Genomic DNA, 19,914 nt, shown 5'->3' with positions numbered 1-19,914 from the left:
TAGTAGGTTCACTAGTTCATGCGAAAACCCAGATACACTCTCGGGGACGGCAAATCCGTCATGACCGGAAAGAGTTGAGACGCAGAATCAACGGTTTTACACACTTCCAACTTCCAGACTCTGGGTTGCTACTGAGATTCTCCGCCAAAAAGCCGACGAGGCAATAGCGAATGACCGATCCGAAAAATATATTCGTTAGTAACAGACAAAAAAGAAAACCGAGTAGCTTTGTTTTTAAATATTGAGATATAGAAAACAAAAAAAAAACGGATTTATTAACTATTCGTTACCTACTCAGCTGAGCGGGTGGCTTGGTACTCTCATCTAAAACCATCCCGACGTCGTTTTTCCCGTTTAATATCAACGGAATGTAAATAACAGATGCGATTGCCGGCACTTGGATAATGAGGAAATTTATACAAGACGAGCATTTGTTTATAATATATTTTATGCCAGTATGCCAGCTATCTGGACCGGAGTCAAGTAAAAAGCGACCACAACATTCATCAAACAGTCGATGATCTGTTTAATCATTGACATAGTTTCACACACGAATAATTTTTTTAATATTTATTATACTTAAGGTGGCTCACTCAATAGAATACTTGGATCTGCATGTGTTAGATGACTACATTTCGTATGATCATTAAACTGCAATGAAGTGTCGTGGTGGAATTAGCTCCAAGCGTCCGTTGTGGAAAGACGACTTTACTTTTTACGACTTATTTTCTAAATACATATAAACATAACAATAGCTATTTAATGCGACTCAATTTGTATTAAAATAGATAATAAGTATATAATATCGATAAATTTATTGAGATAATATATTTTTTATTAAAACTTTATTTCTAAAACGATACAACAAAAACCACGTTTACTAAGCTTCAGGTAGTTTTGTAGTATGTATTTTTTAAATTTAAGCGGTGTTCTTTTTTTAATTTTTAGGGCATTTACTTATAAATAGATTTAATTAAAAAAAAGCTCTTTATGAATCTAATTACATGTAATTTCCATTTCCAGGTAAAATCTATAAATATACTATTTTACATATTACATGAAAATTAACGAATACGTTTCTTTATGGACTACATCAGCAGTTTTTCAGGGATTACCATAGAGGAGATAAGTCCCAGAGAGGGACTACGTGATGGGTGAAACCCGAACAGATACATTTAGGGTCTCTTCCTTTACGTTAAAGATAATAAATAGGTTAAAATAATATTAAAATCAAGTACTATACATGATCATAATGCGATACTTAGATTAGAATATTTATGAAAATATTTACTATTTTTATAAAAACTATTATAAATAATATAATAATACATACAATTTTTATAAATAAAACGTTAAATAATTTAAATACTTACAAAAATTCCAATCACGTTTCGCCAGAATTATGCTCCTGAAATCAAAACATAAATATTGTTAAAACTTGATAATGGATATATGATTATCCCGAGAATTAAATTATCCGATGCGACGCATGCGCAACATATCATGGTAGTGTGTCAATCTTCACGAACCAACAACAAATGTACAAAAATAAATCGCATGATGTGCGAACGTGTACATCACTTACAAAAACAAACATACGTAAAAGATATAAGATTATTGTCAGCTGGCTAACTGACTAACTGTAAAACAAGTATTCTATTTATTTCATGGATCCCAGCATTCATTTTGGAGTACGTATTCGTTTTTACACACAAAAATCCATAACACCGATGTTCTTATGAGGTCTAGCTTGGTTTGAAACTGTAATCACCAGTTAAGATTCACGCGTTCTTACCACTGGGCTATCCCGGTTCGATAAATCGGATACAAGAAAGCATTTAAAAAGTAAACTAGAATGTATTCATGTTGGAACACATCCGATTACAAACGCAACGCGTGTAATCACAAAACGCGAGTCCAAAGGAAATGGGACAACATTCCAGAACCATTAGAGCGATGTTACATTGTCGGACACAGTTTTATTGCGGGATTCGAGCCATAAAACATGCTTCTGTCAACTACAACTACGATTATCTTGATTTACAATCTGATCTAGCTATGAACAGCCCAATTTCATTTATCTTATATTAAGCATTATCAATAGTTGTCTGCTGTATAAATATTATGTACATATAAATAATCGTATTTAATCTTCTTCTTAAATTAGTATTTTATACATATATCTATGCTTGCACCGTTTGCAGTTTAAACAAAATCTTACATTAAATTAATATACCGGCTTATGTGCAAGATTATGGAAATTAATACTTTGCTTTTTTAATTTTGTATCACACATTGTTACATCGATACACGACGGCCCAAATAAGACTGTAATATTTATATGGATATACAGAGTTCATGTATCTGAGTTTCTTTATTCCACCATTACATTTAAATGCCTGAACAGATTTGGATGTATGGGCTATAAATTAATTCATTCATTCAAGGCAGTCGTGTCTGTATTTCTTTCCTAAATGATATTTTACTTATAAATGTTTTTATAGATATAATCGTACCCACGTCAACGAAGCCATCAACTCTAACAAAAGCCACAGAATATAGTACATACAATGGCTTTCAATCAAAGCACTGTCCGCTGTGTGTGTGAATACTTTTGTTACATAACAAGATGTAAAGATCGATGATGACAACGTACTTCTGTTTTTTTAAGCATAATGCTTTCACTTGTTGTTGTTGTAAAGCTTGCCATTCGCTATATACTTAGCTTTATAAATCGACAAGGTTTTTTTTTAAAAAAAGGCTTTGCAATTTATATTAACACGCAACTTAACAGACAGCGGTTATTTCCTTCCATACAAATTGCTTATTTTCACATTTTTATAAATAAATTTAAAATAAATAACTTTAGATTATTTATAAATGTTTATTTGAAGTACATATAAAAAGAGCAAATATACAAATTAATATTTAATAAAATTGTTACGATTTATAAAATCATTTACACAGAAAGTATATAAATAACAACATGGAATTAAAGCAAAAAAAAAACAAATCGTGAACAGTTAAAAAGAATTTATCTCCTAACAATCTAAGGTCAATTCGCAGGCTTCATCGGACCCTGGTTATGCAACCAATGTCCGTTACATACGGACGAACTAAACGACCTTTCGCCAGTGAAAGTGAACACGATAATTAAACAGGTTTCTATTATTGACAGTGTTAACGGAAAAATGGCTGTCGCTTCGCATGTAGGTGATCATTTATTTATCTTATTCTAGAATAGAATTGACACATTGATTGAAAAATTTAGTGCTTCTATCCCAGATAAATATAACTAAGTATTTAAATGTATGTAAAAATTATATCACTAACTTATTTAAAATGGAAGTAAACTAAGAATAATTCTACATATAGCTTTTATATCGTAATACATATAAAACTGTTTCAACTTTTTAACGACTTCAATCGGCATGATTTTCAGCAACATCTTCAATAAACCTTAATATTTTTTTTACCTAAGCCTTCATCATGAAACACTCCGTCCTTAAAATCCGTTTAAGTTTATCGCATTCAGTTAGACAGACAGACGCTACGGGGAGACTTTATTTTATTATATGCAGTGACTAGTACTTGTAGCTACAATACAGTAACAGCCTGTTTATGTCCTACTGCTGGGCTAAGGCTTCCTCTCCCTTTTGCGAAGGTTTGGGGCTTATTCCACCACGCTGCTCCAATGCGGGTTGGTAGAATACACATGTGGCAGAATTTCAATAAAATTAGGCACATGCAGGTTTCCTCACGATGTTTTCCTTTACCGTCAAGCACGAGATGAATTATAAACCCAAATTAAGCACTTGAAAATTCGTTGGTGCTTGCCCCCGGATCATCCTTTAAGATTCACGCGTTCTAACCACTAGGCCATCTCGGCTTTTGTTGTTTGTTGTAGTTGTAGCTACAACTTTGCTTCAATTATTTATTATAAAATTAGTCTTCCAATAAAATGTATATATAAAATAAATATTGAAAATATTGTCTGTCAGTATGTGCTTAGAAACACATACTTATATCCAAAGCAAATGAAAAAATTGAATAATTTATAATAAGACTCAAAGCTAGTATAAAATCGAAATCAGTGGAGTAGTAAACATTTCTCAAACAAGTATCTAGTAAGAATCTAGATTTTATAGATAAAGTAATGAATGGTAAGTCTTAGCTTAAATCTTGAACCGTAAACCAACATTTTCCGGCAATCTGTCTGCGCTAATGTCTTGTTATCGGATAGCACTTTATCGGATGAGTCGGGACGAGCGTGGGCGGTGACGAAACTTGAGGTAATTGAAAACGTTGTCCTTGCTCATGGACCACAGTCCATGGGATTGTATCAGAGACGTTGATGGGTATTTGTAGTTATAAGCTCTGAAGTTACTCAACCGATTTTTATATATCAGTAATAATAATATTTAAGCTTGAAATAATGGTAATTGTAAAGAATAAATATTTTTGTTGTGTTGTATTGTTTTTGATGTAAAACAACAAAATAAATAATAAAAATATGTTATGAATGAAATTCAGTCAATTAAGATTAAGACGATTCCAGTACTCAACTATTTTATTCTATTTAGTCGCAGGTCATCTTCAATTATTGTCCCTTCGATTTGCCCTTTCACTTTCTTTAATAATTTATATAGACATTTAATATAAAGATGTCTTAACGACTTAAGATCAGAAATGAAAAAAGCACCATGGTAAGTTTCAAAAATTTACAACTGTCAGTGTGAAGGATGCACATACAGACAAAAAACTGATATATATGTATATATACTCGACGCTAAAAATACATTTATAAGTTAAAAAGATTAAGGATAAAATTAATAAGATTATTTAAAAATGTAAGCATCTGTGTTGTTGCTGACTGTACGTCATTGACAAATAGCAGCTCTAGTAATGAGGAACTCGGTCTAGAGGGCTCTAATGATCTCTAGAACGAATGCACGATGTAGGGAATTAATTGTAAGCAGATAACGAACGGTATTAATGGCTTTTGGAATATATCAATTTGATATATTTTTATATACTTAATTGCCGTCACAGTGATTCGTAAGTAAAATATTATATATTAAATGTTATATAGATTACACTCCGCACGTAGCAAAAACACGTAGAGCTGACCTGCCTTATTATTTGAGTCGTCATATCATCATATTTTTATTTGAGTTTTATCATTCATCTCACTATCCGAACTGATGGATAAAATATAAATTAAATATATACATTCCAATTATATAAACCGATACCTAGAAGTACCAAGAAGAAACTCAGTATTTACTCCTTTTAATAAAAAAATAAAGAAATTTCATAAAAGATCTTTCTAAGAAATTGGTCCACACTTCTGGTGACCCAAGAGCTGGCGATTGTTTAGCCCAAAGGCCAGCCTCTTGGGTACAATGCCACAGGACAATCTTTTAGACGACGTGTTTTTGCTATAAATTTGTAATGTTAATTTTATATAGTATAAAAATGACTTACATAGTTTCCTTTACCAAAAAATTGCTTAAAATTTTCACTGCAATTTAGTGTACACAAATTCCTCTAAATTGGCCATAAATATTAATACTCATTAATGTTTTCCTAAAACTCTTTGTTCTTGCGCTAAGTCAAGGCTATCAAACATGTTACAGCCGGTACCTTGAAGTCAATCACCATTGTATCGGGGTTTCAAAACTTTGTTAATTGAAGAAGGCGATCGCAACTGGCCAAGGTGACGTGGTCATTTTATATTCGTGGGAGAATATTTGCTTGCGTTTGTAGTACGAGTTATAAGCGAAATGCTTAATTTATTTTCTGGAAATACATTAAGGATCAAATAATAAATAGTACAATAAACTGGCTTATTGTTACCTAAAAATTTTTCAGTATTTTATGACATGTTAGAAGGTTCTGGATATTCGTCCTTAATGTATCAAAATGTATTTTCCACGCAGTGTCGTTGACCTAAGCCCTATGACCTACTTTAAAATATTACAGAATTTAAATTGATTTGTAATCGTATTGATAAAAAGAAACATATGTAAATTGTATTGTTTTCGAAAAAATGTACTCATTACATTTTTACTCTCATTTATCAGTTACAAGACCAAACCATCTTATTATATAAATACACATCTTTTATATACTATTAATTAAATATGTAAAAAAATAATGTAATGAAGCCACAAGAGACCAACACGTGTAATACAAAAATAGAACTCAAAATGTCACACAGACCTAATGTCTCTATAGAAGAGAAATAAATATGTAAAAAACAACACCAAACACCAAACGAATACAGTGTAAATACAGGCACTAGGAACATAACAAACGTAGTTTAGCGTTAAATTAGTTTAACTGTGTCTTCTTCTTTTTAATGAAAAATCAATAATAACAGAATAAGCGGAATCAGTGTTTAAACAGTAGCTAAGCAAATTTTATAACTAAGGCCGTACATTTCCATGATAAGTGGTGCATGGGCGTGGATAAAACAGCAATACTTGATATTGTTGTGTTCCGGTTTGAAGGGTGAGTGAGCCAGTGTAATTACAGGCACAAGGGACATAAAATCTTAGTTCCCAAGGTTGGTGGCGCATTGGCTATAAGCGATGGTTGACATTTCTTACAATGCCAATGTCTAAGGGCGTTTGGTGACCACTTACCATCAGGTGGCCCATATGCTCGTCCTCCTTCCTATTCTATAAAAAAAAAAAAAAAAAATGTGACGTATGGAATTAATACTTCTTAGTGCCAATGTCTATGGACAGTCAGATAATTTTAAATAATAAAATAAAAATTATATTAAATCAACAAAAAGAATTTGATCGTGTTAAAATATTTAATTATAATAAATATTACCTCGTTCGTAACTTATACCACACAACGAAGCCTGCACCTTACGCAAGCTGCGCCCGCGCACGCGATACCATTATACCTCGGATACAAAAACGAAAATTCTATTGAAATTTCTTATTTTATTACCGTATCGGAATAACAGACGGTGTGATACCCGAGCTCATTGTCATTCGTGCTGTTATTGTTTTTAACTGTTGAAACGATTTTAACGGTAATTTTATATTGCATCAAACTTTTATCGAACAAAACACTTGTTAGGAACTGTTATTGTTTAGTTATTTATCTAATATGTTGAAATATGCTGTGGTTAATAATATTTATCTTAATTTATTTATAGAATCAAATCTTCTGAGTATAGGAGGCCGATAATTGGAACATATGTTATTTTTCGAAATTTCACCTTTAACCGTTTTTTCCCACTCCCAGGGAGTGCCTCCCTTGGAACGGCAGCTGTTTTTGTAGTAAGTGTTTTTATATAACGACAAATACTGTTGAAAATTTAACAAGCTTTAATATGTTAACAATTAGCATGTGTGGATCAAACCTTATCAATTGAATTTTAAGGCAGTTCCATACAGTCGATGGAACTAAAATTTCGCACATACTTTTCGTTTTGGCGACAATATAATCTAGTGCATTATGAAAGTATTATAGACTATTATAGACCGTATATTATAGAATACACTAATATAAATAGTATATAGACTACATAGCCTTTGTCTTAAGTTTAAAAAAAATATAATTTAAAATAATAATATATAAATGGAATGAAAAAGATTGATTATTTATTAATGTGTTTTTTAAATAGTTACAGTACATTCTATGTATTACGTATTGTTACAAAAGAAAAAGTTATGTATGTATGTATTGCATTGTTGGGAGTTCACACACCCGGCCTTGCGTCTTCGTCGACCAAAACTGACAAGTGATTGAAACTTCGTATTAATCTATACATCTACACTGCCACTTTTTAGTTATTGTAGTTTACCGCTATCTAATAATTTAAATATTTCGTATTATGTACAATTCAAATAGTCTTTATATACGTTGATATTTTGAAGGATTTTCGTCACAAGCTCAGTGTGTTGGTTTGCAAACCGAGGCGCACGAGCACTTCCCTTACTCTGACTTATAATTCGAAAGGGTGGCAATCCAACAGGACTGGAGAGAGAGACTGTCTATGGCACGGGAATTTGACACTACGAACTTTCTACTATTAAGATAATTTAAAAACTTTTTTATTGGTCTTGCCTTCACCTGGAGTTGTAAGTTATAAGTTAGCCATTAGAGCAACGAGGTAGTCAAGTTACTACACATTAAATGTAGAGCAAAATCATTTAATAAATTATATTGAACTAAATTACAGCATCGTAATCTAAAGACGACCTTGGCTGATGCGCAATCATAAGACGTTATTTGACAAATCGCTTAGCTACGTGTGAACTAATCGACGTCTGGTTGCATGACAACACATTTTGATGTAATAATAATATTTTCACTTATCATGCAAATAGGATAGTAGCATCCTATAAATATCAGACTGTTGGGCCAAGGTAACCTCATCTTGAGGAGGTTTGGAGCTTAAGTGGCAGATTTTCATACATGCCAACAGGAAGTCAACTTTACGATGTTTTCCTCAACCGCCGAGCATGAAATTAATTATATACACAAGCTAAGCACATGCAAGTTTGCTGCTTGCAATCTCGGCTCTTATACAAAATTTAATAGTAATTACTATGTATACTTTTTGTTACTGCATAGCTATTGTATTATGTAAATACTTCAAGTAACTGAAGTTGCCTTATCGGCTAATCCCGGTAGAATCTACATTCCGAACCGGCGGTAGCTGTACATCAATTTAATATTGTTAAAAGCTGACTTTAATAAAACCTTATTTTTCATCTAAAACTAAACAAACCCGTAATACTAAATAACTTTATAAGTAGTATGAGCCTGTAAGTGGTCCACTGTTGGGCTAAGGCTTTTTCTCTCTTTGAGGAGAAGGTATGGACCTTATTCCATCACGCTGCTCCAATGTGAGTTAGTTGCTGCACGGGTGTAAAATTCAACACATTCAGATTTTCTCAAGAAGTGTTTCCTTCACCGCCGAGCACGAGATGAATTATATATACAAATTAATCTCATGAAAATTCAGTAGCTTACCTAGGTATGAACCCGCGATTATCGTTTAAGATTCACGTGTCCTAACCACAGGACAATCTCGGCTATTTAACTCATTGTAAGCCTAATTACAAAACAAATAAAATGAATTGACACGATGATAGCGCGGTGTCGACATCGGACGTGACACTCTTATATTTATTGAAACATGAATTGCCTATTTTTACTTACGCTAGTTCTAATACATGCAATTACAACAGACTACAATATAATTCCCCGAAATGGCACACTAAATAGAAACACGTACCTTAGACGTAGATCGCGGGTTCAAATCGAGCTGTTAATTTTTACTTGCTTAATTGTCCTTTATTATAATTAAACTCGTGCTCAGGTATGAAGGAAAATATCTTGTATATGCCTGCGTATGAAGGATGAAGTTTTGGATACACAGCCCTCAACCCACATTAGAGCAACGTGGTAAAATGAGCCCATAACCGTCTGCTCAATGTGATTCAAATGCTCTGGCTAGCAATATCGGCTTTAACTTTTTAATAACTTTCATAATAAGTGGTTACATTAAATTACATAGTCCGTGACGTGTACTACAATATTATGTAATATTGTAGTACACGTCAGTATAATGTTAGTCCTGATACATAACGTAAATGTTCGATTTTGTTTATCCAAAAAATTTTTTCATCTATGTTAATAAATATGCAAGGCAAATCACTACCAAGTACAATATAAATTTTGCGATGAAACAGATGAGATGCGCTTAAAGCGCACTAATTTATTTTTTTACCGATCGGCGGACGAATGGCGTGTCTTGTCGAAGAGTTTTTAAAAAAGTGTCTGTTCTCTTTGAACTTCTATTAACTAGATTGAGATTTTTTTTGTGAATATAATTTGTACTTATGCAGCAGCCGCGGTGACCCAGTGCTTAGAAGACGAAGACTTAAATCCTTAGCAGATGGTTCCGGGGTCAAACCCGATCAAGCGCCATTGAATTTTCATGTGCTGTATTTGTGTTTATAATTCATCGGGCTCGGTGGTGAAGGAAAACAGCGTGAGGAAACGTTTATGTTGGTATGAAAATCTACCACCTTTAACTACGAACCCGCATCGGAAAAGCGTTGTAGAGTAAGATATGCTTTCTCCTCGAAAAGGGAATGAGGCCTTAGCCCAGTGGAACATTTACAGGCTGTTAATCTACTTTACATACAAACGGTAGATATGTATGTGTGTATGTATGCTTTGAGGCTTTTCAGTAGTTGAGTGACGAATAGAGTACTAAGAGCTCTGTTAATGTCATTCGCCAAGAAAATAAAAATATTTATACAAAGTTGACGAGGCTGGAACTCTATATTTCCGACTTTGCTTTATCTGTGAGCATCGAGATAGGCATCTAAAGGGGAAGACGGATCATGTATCGGGCGAAGAGATTCCACGTTCACACGGTTTGTTACCCACTCGAACAGATCGTAGTAAATTTTTATTTTCGTTATAAGCGACCCCGGTTTCGCGCAATTGTGATTTACCCGTCATTGTTTAGGTTTATAGTAAGTACCCAATCGTATTGTTGCGGTCTTCGCGGTTGATGTGCGGCTTTTTAGTTGAATAAAAAAGGTCAGCATTTCTCTTCTATGTTACTTACAGAACAAGGATATAGAAATTATCAAAGTAATGGTGTTACAGCCATATTCGCCTTTGAATTAAATGGCTTAGAACACTTGAATCTAACCGGAGTTATGATGTTCCTAATTTATGAGCTCAGTGTGAAAAAATTGCGAGGCAGCCTACCATGTGTCGAATGATATACTGGGTGGGTATCCGTCAACCTGGTTGAGCAGTATATATATAAAAACAAGTGTAAGGTTTAGTAGACACGTTCAAAGTTAGTTTTAACTGCAATATGCAATAGAAAAATTAAAATGACTTCTCTTAACCTAGTAATTATTTATAAAATACTAGTAATTATAACGTGGTGTTAAAACGATTTATAAGCAGCCTTACTAAGTTAACACTAATCTAATAAAAAAATCTTGAACATGAATTTCATGCTTGTCACGCCAATATTCTAAATTTAAAGCGGAAACTGCGTTGCGCAGCTACTTATGTGACAATATTATATACTAAAACCTACTTCGCGTTCGTTTTATATTTATTTATGTAGTTTATCAATTAGGCTTTACAAAAAAAACCATCTCATCGTAATATATATATATACATTAGTGGAATTATAAATGCTTTAGATAATATTCGTTCTAATAAAGCAGAGTGTGTAGCACACCATTCCCAGAGTACACGGAGCTCTGACACACGCTCTGTCTCAACGATTAGCTATAGTTCGCATGTTTGCGCAACGCGCTCTAGCAGGCTATTGCGACGACAACTTCAAGTAATTAACAATAAAAATTAAACTTTAACTTTTATTAACTAACTTTTTAAGACATGTTTTAGGATGTTAGATAAATAGTGTTAAAAATGTTTCAAGATCAAAATACATAATCCTTTATGTATTTATATACCTTTAATAAGGTAATAATCCATATGCTTTTAATAGGTAATACTTTATAATAAAGCTAGTGCCCCCGACATGCTTTACAATGAACTAAACTATTCTCCGTGCTCAAATGTATGCGAATTATTATTATGTCGAGTGATTGAATGGAATAGAAGTTCACGTGCCGCAGCGCCATCTAGTGACGAGTTACAACAAGTAGATTGTATAAAAATATTTTCCGTTAAAAAATACATATGTACCCACTTTCATGTTAATCGGTCATTAGTTCTCGAAGTCTATTAATCTCACACATTTACAAAAATAAATTATTATATATTCGATGTTGACTCCATTTTGAATATGACAGTGACATTTATTTTGTCAAAAAGGTACTTTTTTTTCTAAACTGCACAAAGAATTAAATTCGATCTGTTTGTTATTTGGTCGTCTCCTTACAGTACATATATAAAATATCATATGGATTGATTACAAACATTTCAGTTACGGAAACTTCTGCCTGTTTATATTTAGTAGTTACGATAATAATAAAATCTCTGCACTTTTTAAGGACAGAAATCAATCCATCTTACGTAAGTACAGAGTTCAATAAGTACAGAGAGCCCATCAATCTTGTCATCTTTTTTATGCATAATTACTAATTTAAATTGACACTTGCCTATTTTTTTTGTCGGTATGTTTTTAATTTAATCACAACTTCATAAACTCAGTAGAACAAAAGTCAAAGAATCCTTTCTTGTTGAAGTTCAAACAATTGTAATCATAACATTCTATAATAACAATCACTTGCGACATAAGTTCGCTGACCTCTACACCGCTCGTCACTATTAGTAACGAAATAGTTAATTTAAAGAAAACGCACACGCCTTAAGAGGTTAATATTTCATTCCGTTGACTCCATTTATAGTAGGAATGATTTATTTCCTCTGTTCGTCATTAAAACAATTATATTAGATGTAATACTAGAACCCCGACTTCACCCGCTTCCTGTGTCGATTTATTTGAAATATATCAATGATAAAACAATCGTGCTGTGAGCAATCGTTAATTTTCGTGCAGGATGTGTCCTGTTATATTAATTATTATATGATTAATTATCCGGAAAAGAGTAACTATTAAGTTTCTTGCGTGTTCATCTCGGTAGGATCTACAATAGTTAATTTTTTATAGTTTTATTAGTTTTCATCCGCGACTTCACACGCGTGTTTGTAAGGCCCCCTCCCCTACCAGTATTAGGTATAAAAAAGTAGCTTATGTCTGTAGCTGTCCTATTGTCCTTGGAGATCAAGCTTGCTTCATACTAAATTTCATCTAAATCGGTTCAGAAGTTTAGACATGAAAGCGTAACAGATAGATTTTATTTATTTAATATCAATTTATAACTATAATAATAATTGATTTATATCAAAGTTATAAATGGATATTTAGTATTAAAATACCAATTCACACATGTGCTCTGTTTGCACTCTGTTTTGCGTAATCATATTATATAAAAACAATTGTTTATACTTCGAATTTTCTATATCCACATGTTCTGTATCAATAAAAGAACAATGCCTCGACAGTAATTAAAAGATAAATAATTAGAAACTTTATTTCAATTATTTATAATATATTTTCAATACGGTCAATCATTATAAAATAAAAAATATATTATTATTAATTATTTATCTGTATAATAACTACTTCATATTGTGTAAAAAAACATACAAATGTTACTGGTGGTAGAGCTTTGTGCATGCTCGTCTGGGTAGGTACCACCAACTCATCAGATAGTCTACCGCAAAATAATAGTACTGGGTATTTTTGTGTTCCGGTTTGAAGGGTGAGTGAGCCAGTGTAATTACAGGCACAAGGGACATAACATCTCAGTTCCCAAGGTTGGTGGCGCATTGGAATGTAACAGTTGCTTAAAATTTCTTACGATGCCAATGTCTATGGGCCCAATGACCACTTAAAATCAGATGGCCCATACGCTCGTCCGTCTTCTTATTCTATAAAAAAAAACATAATATATACAAACAACTAACTAACAGAGCGGTTTTAATATTGCGTAATTAGATATAAGTGGGTGCTAAATGTATAATAACTCAAATTGAAGTTTAATCACCTCCAGTTGAGTTTTCTAGTTTAAAAACGGAATTCAATAATTACCCTAAACACATTACGTAATATATCAATTTCATAACAACATCTGTGTTACGTGCTCCGGTATCATTGACAGTTTCGCCTCGGTAGTGGTGCGCCTGCGCCGCAAACCATTGCATTGCATCCGAGTTTGTAACTAGATAGTTTCACGTAATAGCCCTTAGTGGTATTACAAGTATTTTCGTATTTACTTGTGTAACCGATAGAATTATCTGAATATAGCTTACGCTTGTATTACAAACGGTCCGCAACTGCGTTCGCGTGGTCTCTGATTATGGAGATACGGCGGGCTTCGGCAAAATGCGTTCAATATTTATCGAAAAGATTTCTAACACTTTGTCTGTATAATATCGTCACTCGACAAAATGACAATACTCGTTATTCTACGAAACACACGAGGAATTTGTACGAACGATACACTTGTTCAGATTTATAATAATCAATTATCTAAATGACTCTGAAATATGCATCTAAATTGCCTATTATGTTGAATCATTTAAACTACGTAAATGATAATTATACCTACATAATTCTACCTGAATAAATAATTGTGCAAATCATTTGTATATGGTTTCCATGTTTACTGCAAACGAAAGCTGTAATAGAGTTACAATTATCACAGTTTTATAGACTTTACTCTGATTTTTTGAGTTATTGTAGTATCTTTACAAATTCTAAAACATTCCAATTTATTAAACAATAGGTGATAATATTAATAATCTGTATTTTTCTTTATAAAAACAGACCTTACATAATTAAAAAGTGATATTCATATCAAACTAGATTATGCATTCATGTAATTATTTTAAATAATTTATAAATCGTTATTTTTTATGTAATTTCATCTAATCGATAATTTACAGTAATTAAAGGAAGTACGATTATTTTTGTCGGTTATATTAATTTTTTTTAACGCAATTTCGTTTATATACAATTAAATGTTAACGAGGGTTAAGATATCTTAAAGAAAAAATATTAGTCCCGCTTGGGTAGTTTATTTGGACCAGTATAATTAGAACATACATCATTTTTAAAAACACAAATATTATAAGGAAACGTTATATACATCTTTTCTAAAAAAAGTATTATCTATATACATATAAAAAGCAATGACAGTTACTTAATTATTTCTCGTGTATTTGTTAACCGATTACCTTTTTTTGTTTTATAGCTATTGATAAGCTTTAGTGTTCAACTTTAGTGTGATTTTTGACTTGAAGATAAAAGTAGAAAAATAAAAACATGCAAATTCATATTTTCCTAATGATGTATTGATCTTCTCAATAATTATAAATTGATTATGGTTGAAATTCGACTACAGTCGTAGTTATTTTAATTTTTTATCGTTTTTTGAATTACAAAAAAGTTTTTTACTATCTTGCTAGTTAGTAGTAATACCCGAAATGACCGGTCTACGTTGACATGTAAGTTCTTGTAATAAGTTGGGAAAAATAAGTTTCATCCGTTGTTTTTTAATATAAAGGAAATTGTGTAAATGTACGTGTTTCAAAATTAATTCCGGGAAGTCCAAACGAAGATTATAGAAACCTCATTTTTTATAAATGTAATCGAGTTTTACTTGTGATTAAACTTAAATTTTGTTTGTAGCGGTGTTGAGATACCAGAAACAAACATACGTATTCTATATATCCTACTGCTGGGCTAAGACCTCCGCTTCTTATAAGAATAATTTTCGGAGCTTATTCTACCAAATCGCAGGTTAATAGCAGAGCTTTCTTCGAACTCGTCTAGGTAGGTACGACCCACTCACCACATATTCTACCGTCAAGCACCAATAGATAGCATAGTTGTTACGACTTGAATGGTTAGTGAGGCAGTGTAACCACACGCACATGGGACATAACATCTTAGTTCCGAAAGTTGGTGGCGCATTAGCGATATAATGGATGTTTTATATTTCTTACAGGACCAAAGTTTTAACTCGCGGAAAAAATATTGCGGCACACTCACGTTCGATTTTTTCAGTGCTAAGCACGAGATAAATGATAGATAATTTACAAAGCACGTGCAAAGTCAATGGTGTTTGTATAGAATTTAAGTCGCAATATTCAGTTAAAATTCTCGTATTTCCTAGGCCAGGAACGTGAATGTTACTCAGTCACTTCGCGATAATATACAAGAATTGTAGACTATATTTTTCTATAGGATTAAATGTTAACTTTATTAATATTTCAATGGAAAAGTCTTTGATAATGTATTCTTATAAAAATAAATAAACACCCACACAATCACACATGCTAGCTTTTAAATATTACAGATTCTAACATAACACGCACGCAGCTGTGTAAACAGAAAATACAAGATATTGTCTTATAATCTTTCATTTTAATGTGAAAATTCAACGACGATTAAAAATAATATAACTTGGGTAATTTTATACACCAAATACTGTTTTTTTTTTTCCTATAAATATTTTTTTTTAAATTATTCTTATTATGAGTAATTTAAAAAAATACATTTGAATTTTGAATATATATTATCTCTACGATATAACAACGTCTATATTTGCTGAAAATATTTTTTCATTCAAATATTCGAATTTATCTAAGTTTGCATACATTTCTCAGTATAACATTAAAAGCAGTTTAAGCACACTAGTATTATTACTATTTTATTGCCTAGGTGTCCTGTCAACTAACTAATAGGTAGGTAGGTTAAGATATTGAACTTTAGACTTTACTATGTAAAACCGAATTTCATGACAATTTTAGAATCGAAATTTCCTCTTTCTTTCGTTTTAAAATAAGATCGTGTGTTCGTTATCTATGTGATATTAGCCCACATCACTACTGTGTGTAAACAGCTGACGTTACAAAAGTATCATTATAATTTAGAATTACATCAAAAGAAAACGTATTAATTTAAACAACAAAGTTACAAGAAATCGATACTTTAACTTTTATTACCGCGTCTTAAATTAACAATAGAGTGTATCGTATTAATTGTAATTAGAAACGTTTCAGGTAAAAGCAAGAAAACTTCGTTACTCTAAATCTGTGCCTGCGCCACTTTGTCGGTAGCGGTCGTTGAACCCTACATTAATCGAACGAGGGTAATTGGTATTAAATCGTAAACAAACTTTTTTTGCAATTCGTAAAATATTATTGATACAATAATATTGTCATATGGGAACCATTTCAAATATCGAAAATTAAATTATTGTTTACCAACATATATATACTGTCTGATCCAAACGTATATGTACTGACGACCAATTTTAATTAATTTGCCACCCTCTTCATTTATATTTTGACGCATTTATAGTATAAACTTTTTTAATAATGATAATTTCTTTTATTATATTTAGAAATAATATTTTTAATAATGATATTTTTTATTCTCAATATTGAAGAAAAATAACAGAAAACGAAATAGACTACCATCAAGCAAATTAACGAAACGGTAAAACTTTTACCTCCATTACAAATAAACGAAGCGAATCACATTAAATACCCTAAATAAAACTAATAAAATATAATAACCTAATAAAAATTTATTAAACACGTAAATCACCTGAATATATCCTGGATATGCAACACGATTCACAACACTACAACGTGATCACAACACTCGCGCTCGTTAAGCGTGCGCACGCGTCAACACACCGGCCCGTTATGTCGCGGCCGGCGCGGGCGCAGCGTGGAAAGCGGACACGCGAAGAGATTCGTTTAATACAGAAGTGGTAGCTCACCCATTATTTTTCTGACGTACAAATTGATTACCAAAGTATAGAATCGAATATATAAAATTCAATATCGGTTTATTCCCATAATTAATGTTTTACTCGTCATACCGAAAATTATCACTATCTTAATTAGGTAAATAAAAGTAAGTTGTCATCGCTAGGATATAGGTTCGTAGGTATATAAATAAATAATACAACTACAACTACTAGTCTACTCGTCTATTATAAAATGTAAATCCCAAAGAAGTTTATTATAATTATTAATTTCAACGTCACCGTAATTATAATATCTTATTTACTTGACGGTGCAGTGCGGTGTTGCATGCTAAAGAAATGACAGCTCGGTTCTCCATTATACTTATATATAATATAAATTGCGCTAACATGAATCGTTAATAAGAAAATCACATTTTGATTGTCAACTAAAGCTTTCTACATACGTCTACATCTCGCGTATTTAATCTTTGACGAGCGCAGGTTATCAATGAAGATGTGGATTATCGAGCTGTCGATCGAGGGAAAGTGGACGACACGACCTCCTAGAGCTGGGAGGTAGGTTATGGTCATGTCTCCGATACAACGTAATGCAACGCAATGCAACGATGGACCGATACAGCGATATGCAATACAATTATGATACACAATATGCATTGTTATTAAAATTATTTTTATTATACTTTACACCTCCATTTTTTATTTTCTCATTTAATACATGCAATATATAATTTACAATGTTACATAATACGGCTTAAACGGTTACGGTTCAAAAAGTCTTTGGTTCTCATCGTTATGACGCGATGTAATAAATAACGCAAGTGGAACTAGGATTAATTAATACTAATATTGTTTTTACCGGTGATAGGGCCTTAAGCAATTCCATCGCCCATCGTTTATTTTGCCGCTAAACAGCCATACCTTGTACGTAGCTATTCTGGTTTGAGTGATGAGTGAGCCAGTGTAATTGCAGTCAGAAATGACAGCATCTTAGATCATATATGGTAACGGCACATTGATGGTGTAATGAGTGATTTTTACTTATTGTAGTGCCGTGTCGTTGGCCGAAGGTTAGTGTTAAAAAAATATTATGAACTTCCGGCTTCTGTAAATTATGTTTATATTATAGGTAAAAAAGTAGAATATTATTATACATATAAAAACACACGCTTAGTGAGTTTTTGTTGTCACAAAGTCTTGTGTTGCGAAGTTGGAAATCTTAAATCGAGACCATGCGTTTTTCAGACGTGGGACGTATAATATTTTTCATTTTAATACAGTTTTTGTTAAGAACATTTTTTTATAATTAACAAACTATTTCGAAATTTTTCAAAAGTGATATTATTTAAAGTTAATATTATTGGAAAGCCAGTCACTCAATTACCGATGTATAAAGATGTCATAGATCGTACTTGATTGCATCATACTCGTATAATTAAATAATACACGAATTAAAAATAAAGTATAACAGTGTAACTTATTAGAGGAGGCTCTTACACACATTTTGAATCACTTTATAATAATACATTTTATTAGCAATAACAATAAACCAACCGGGTAGAATGCATATTAACAAACATGACTGGTAAGAGCCAAAACAGTTATAAACAAATTAAATAGTTAGTTATTATTAATAAACATTTGTGAACAATATCGCAAATTTCTTAAAAAATATAGCAATTTGTCTAGAAATGACAACAACTGTTACCTACGGAGACTGTCAGGAGGCGATTTCCGCATGATCTGTCCGATGCCTTCGTTCAGGCGTTGCTCCCGGATATGGCAAACACAAACAAAGGCGACAGATCACAGATTTATCTGTGCAACAGATCTTAGTGCCCGAAACGCGTTTTCAGAAATTATTAAAATGTTTTAGACTACAAGAGTTACTGAGTTAGTCACGTGAGTCGCCTGTTCCAAATTTAAATTGCGAGACTTCAATCACATTTAAAAAACTTCCATTCAAGGAAGCTCACAAGTAATATTATAATTTATATAAATAGAATTGAATTAAATGTCAAGCTATTACCGTTTTGCAATGAATAGATTGTACCATAAAGCGGGAATTAACGGCAGTAGTAATAACTGTTTTCCATTAAACAAAATAACATAAATTATTGTCAATACACGAGTATACAATAATTTACTTTTTTATATCATTTTTAAAATTTAATATTATATACTTACAAAAGTAATATATAAAATTAAACATTATACAAAAAAAAACCCGGGCAAGCACCACTGAATTTTCATGTGCTTGATTTGTGTTTATAATTCATCTCGTGTTTGACGGTGAAGGAAAACATCGTGAGGAAATTCATATGTCTTATTTCACTAAAATTCCGCCACATGTGTATTCCACCAACCCGCATTCGAGCAGATTGGTGGAATAATCCACCTTTTTAAAAAAGAAAGGAGAGTAGGCCATAGCCCAGCAGTGGGACAATCATAGGCTGTAACTAACTAACTATCGCCAACTATTATTCCAAATGTCATCATTGTGAATCTAGGATAGATTGTTCAAATGCGTGCAAGAATTTATATTCAATATTGAGGATACTTTGGTAAAATATTTTTATTT

The 19,914-nt window shown here is 32.2% G+C and overlaps 1 protein-coding gene across 2 annotated transcripts in view; it reads right to left on the bottom strand.

Annotated features, from left to right (window-relative positions):
• The window catches only part of LOC126771060 (uncharacterized), a 125,869-nt gene extending 108,617 nt beyond the window's left edge, over positions 1-17,252 (bottom strand). For both annotated transcript variants that reach the window (XM_050490757.1, XM_050490749.1), the window contains exons 1-2: positions 17,168-17,252; positions 1,374-1,408 (exon numbers count right to left, since the gene is read on the bottom strand). The gene's annotated coding sequence lies outside the window, so the exon portion shown is untranslated. The remainder of the gene's footprint in view (positions 1-1,373; positions 1,409-17,167) is intronic.
• Between the last annotated feature and the right edge of the window lie 2,662 nt (positions 17,253-19,914).

Source organism: Nymphalis io, chromosome 1 (genome assembly GCF_905147045.1).
Source record: "Nymphalis io chromosome 1, ilAglIoxx1.1, whole genome shotgun sequence".
NCBI lineage: Eukaryota > Metazoa > Arthropoda > Insecta > Lepidoptera > Nymphalidae > Nymphalis > Nymphalis io.
This window is presented reverse-complemented; position numbering and strand designations above follow the sequence as displayed.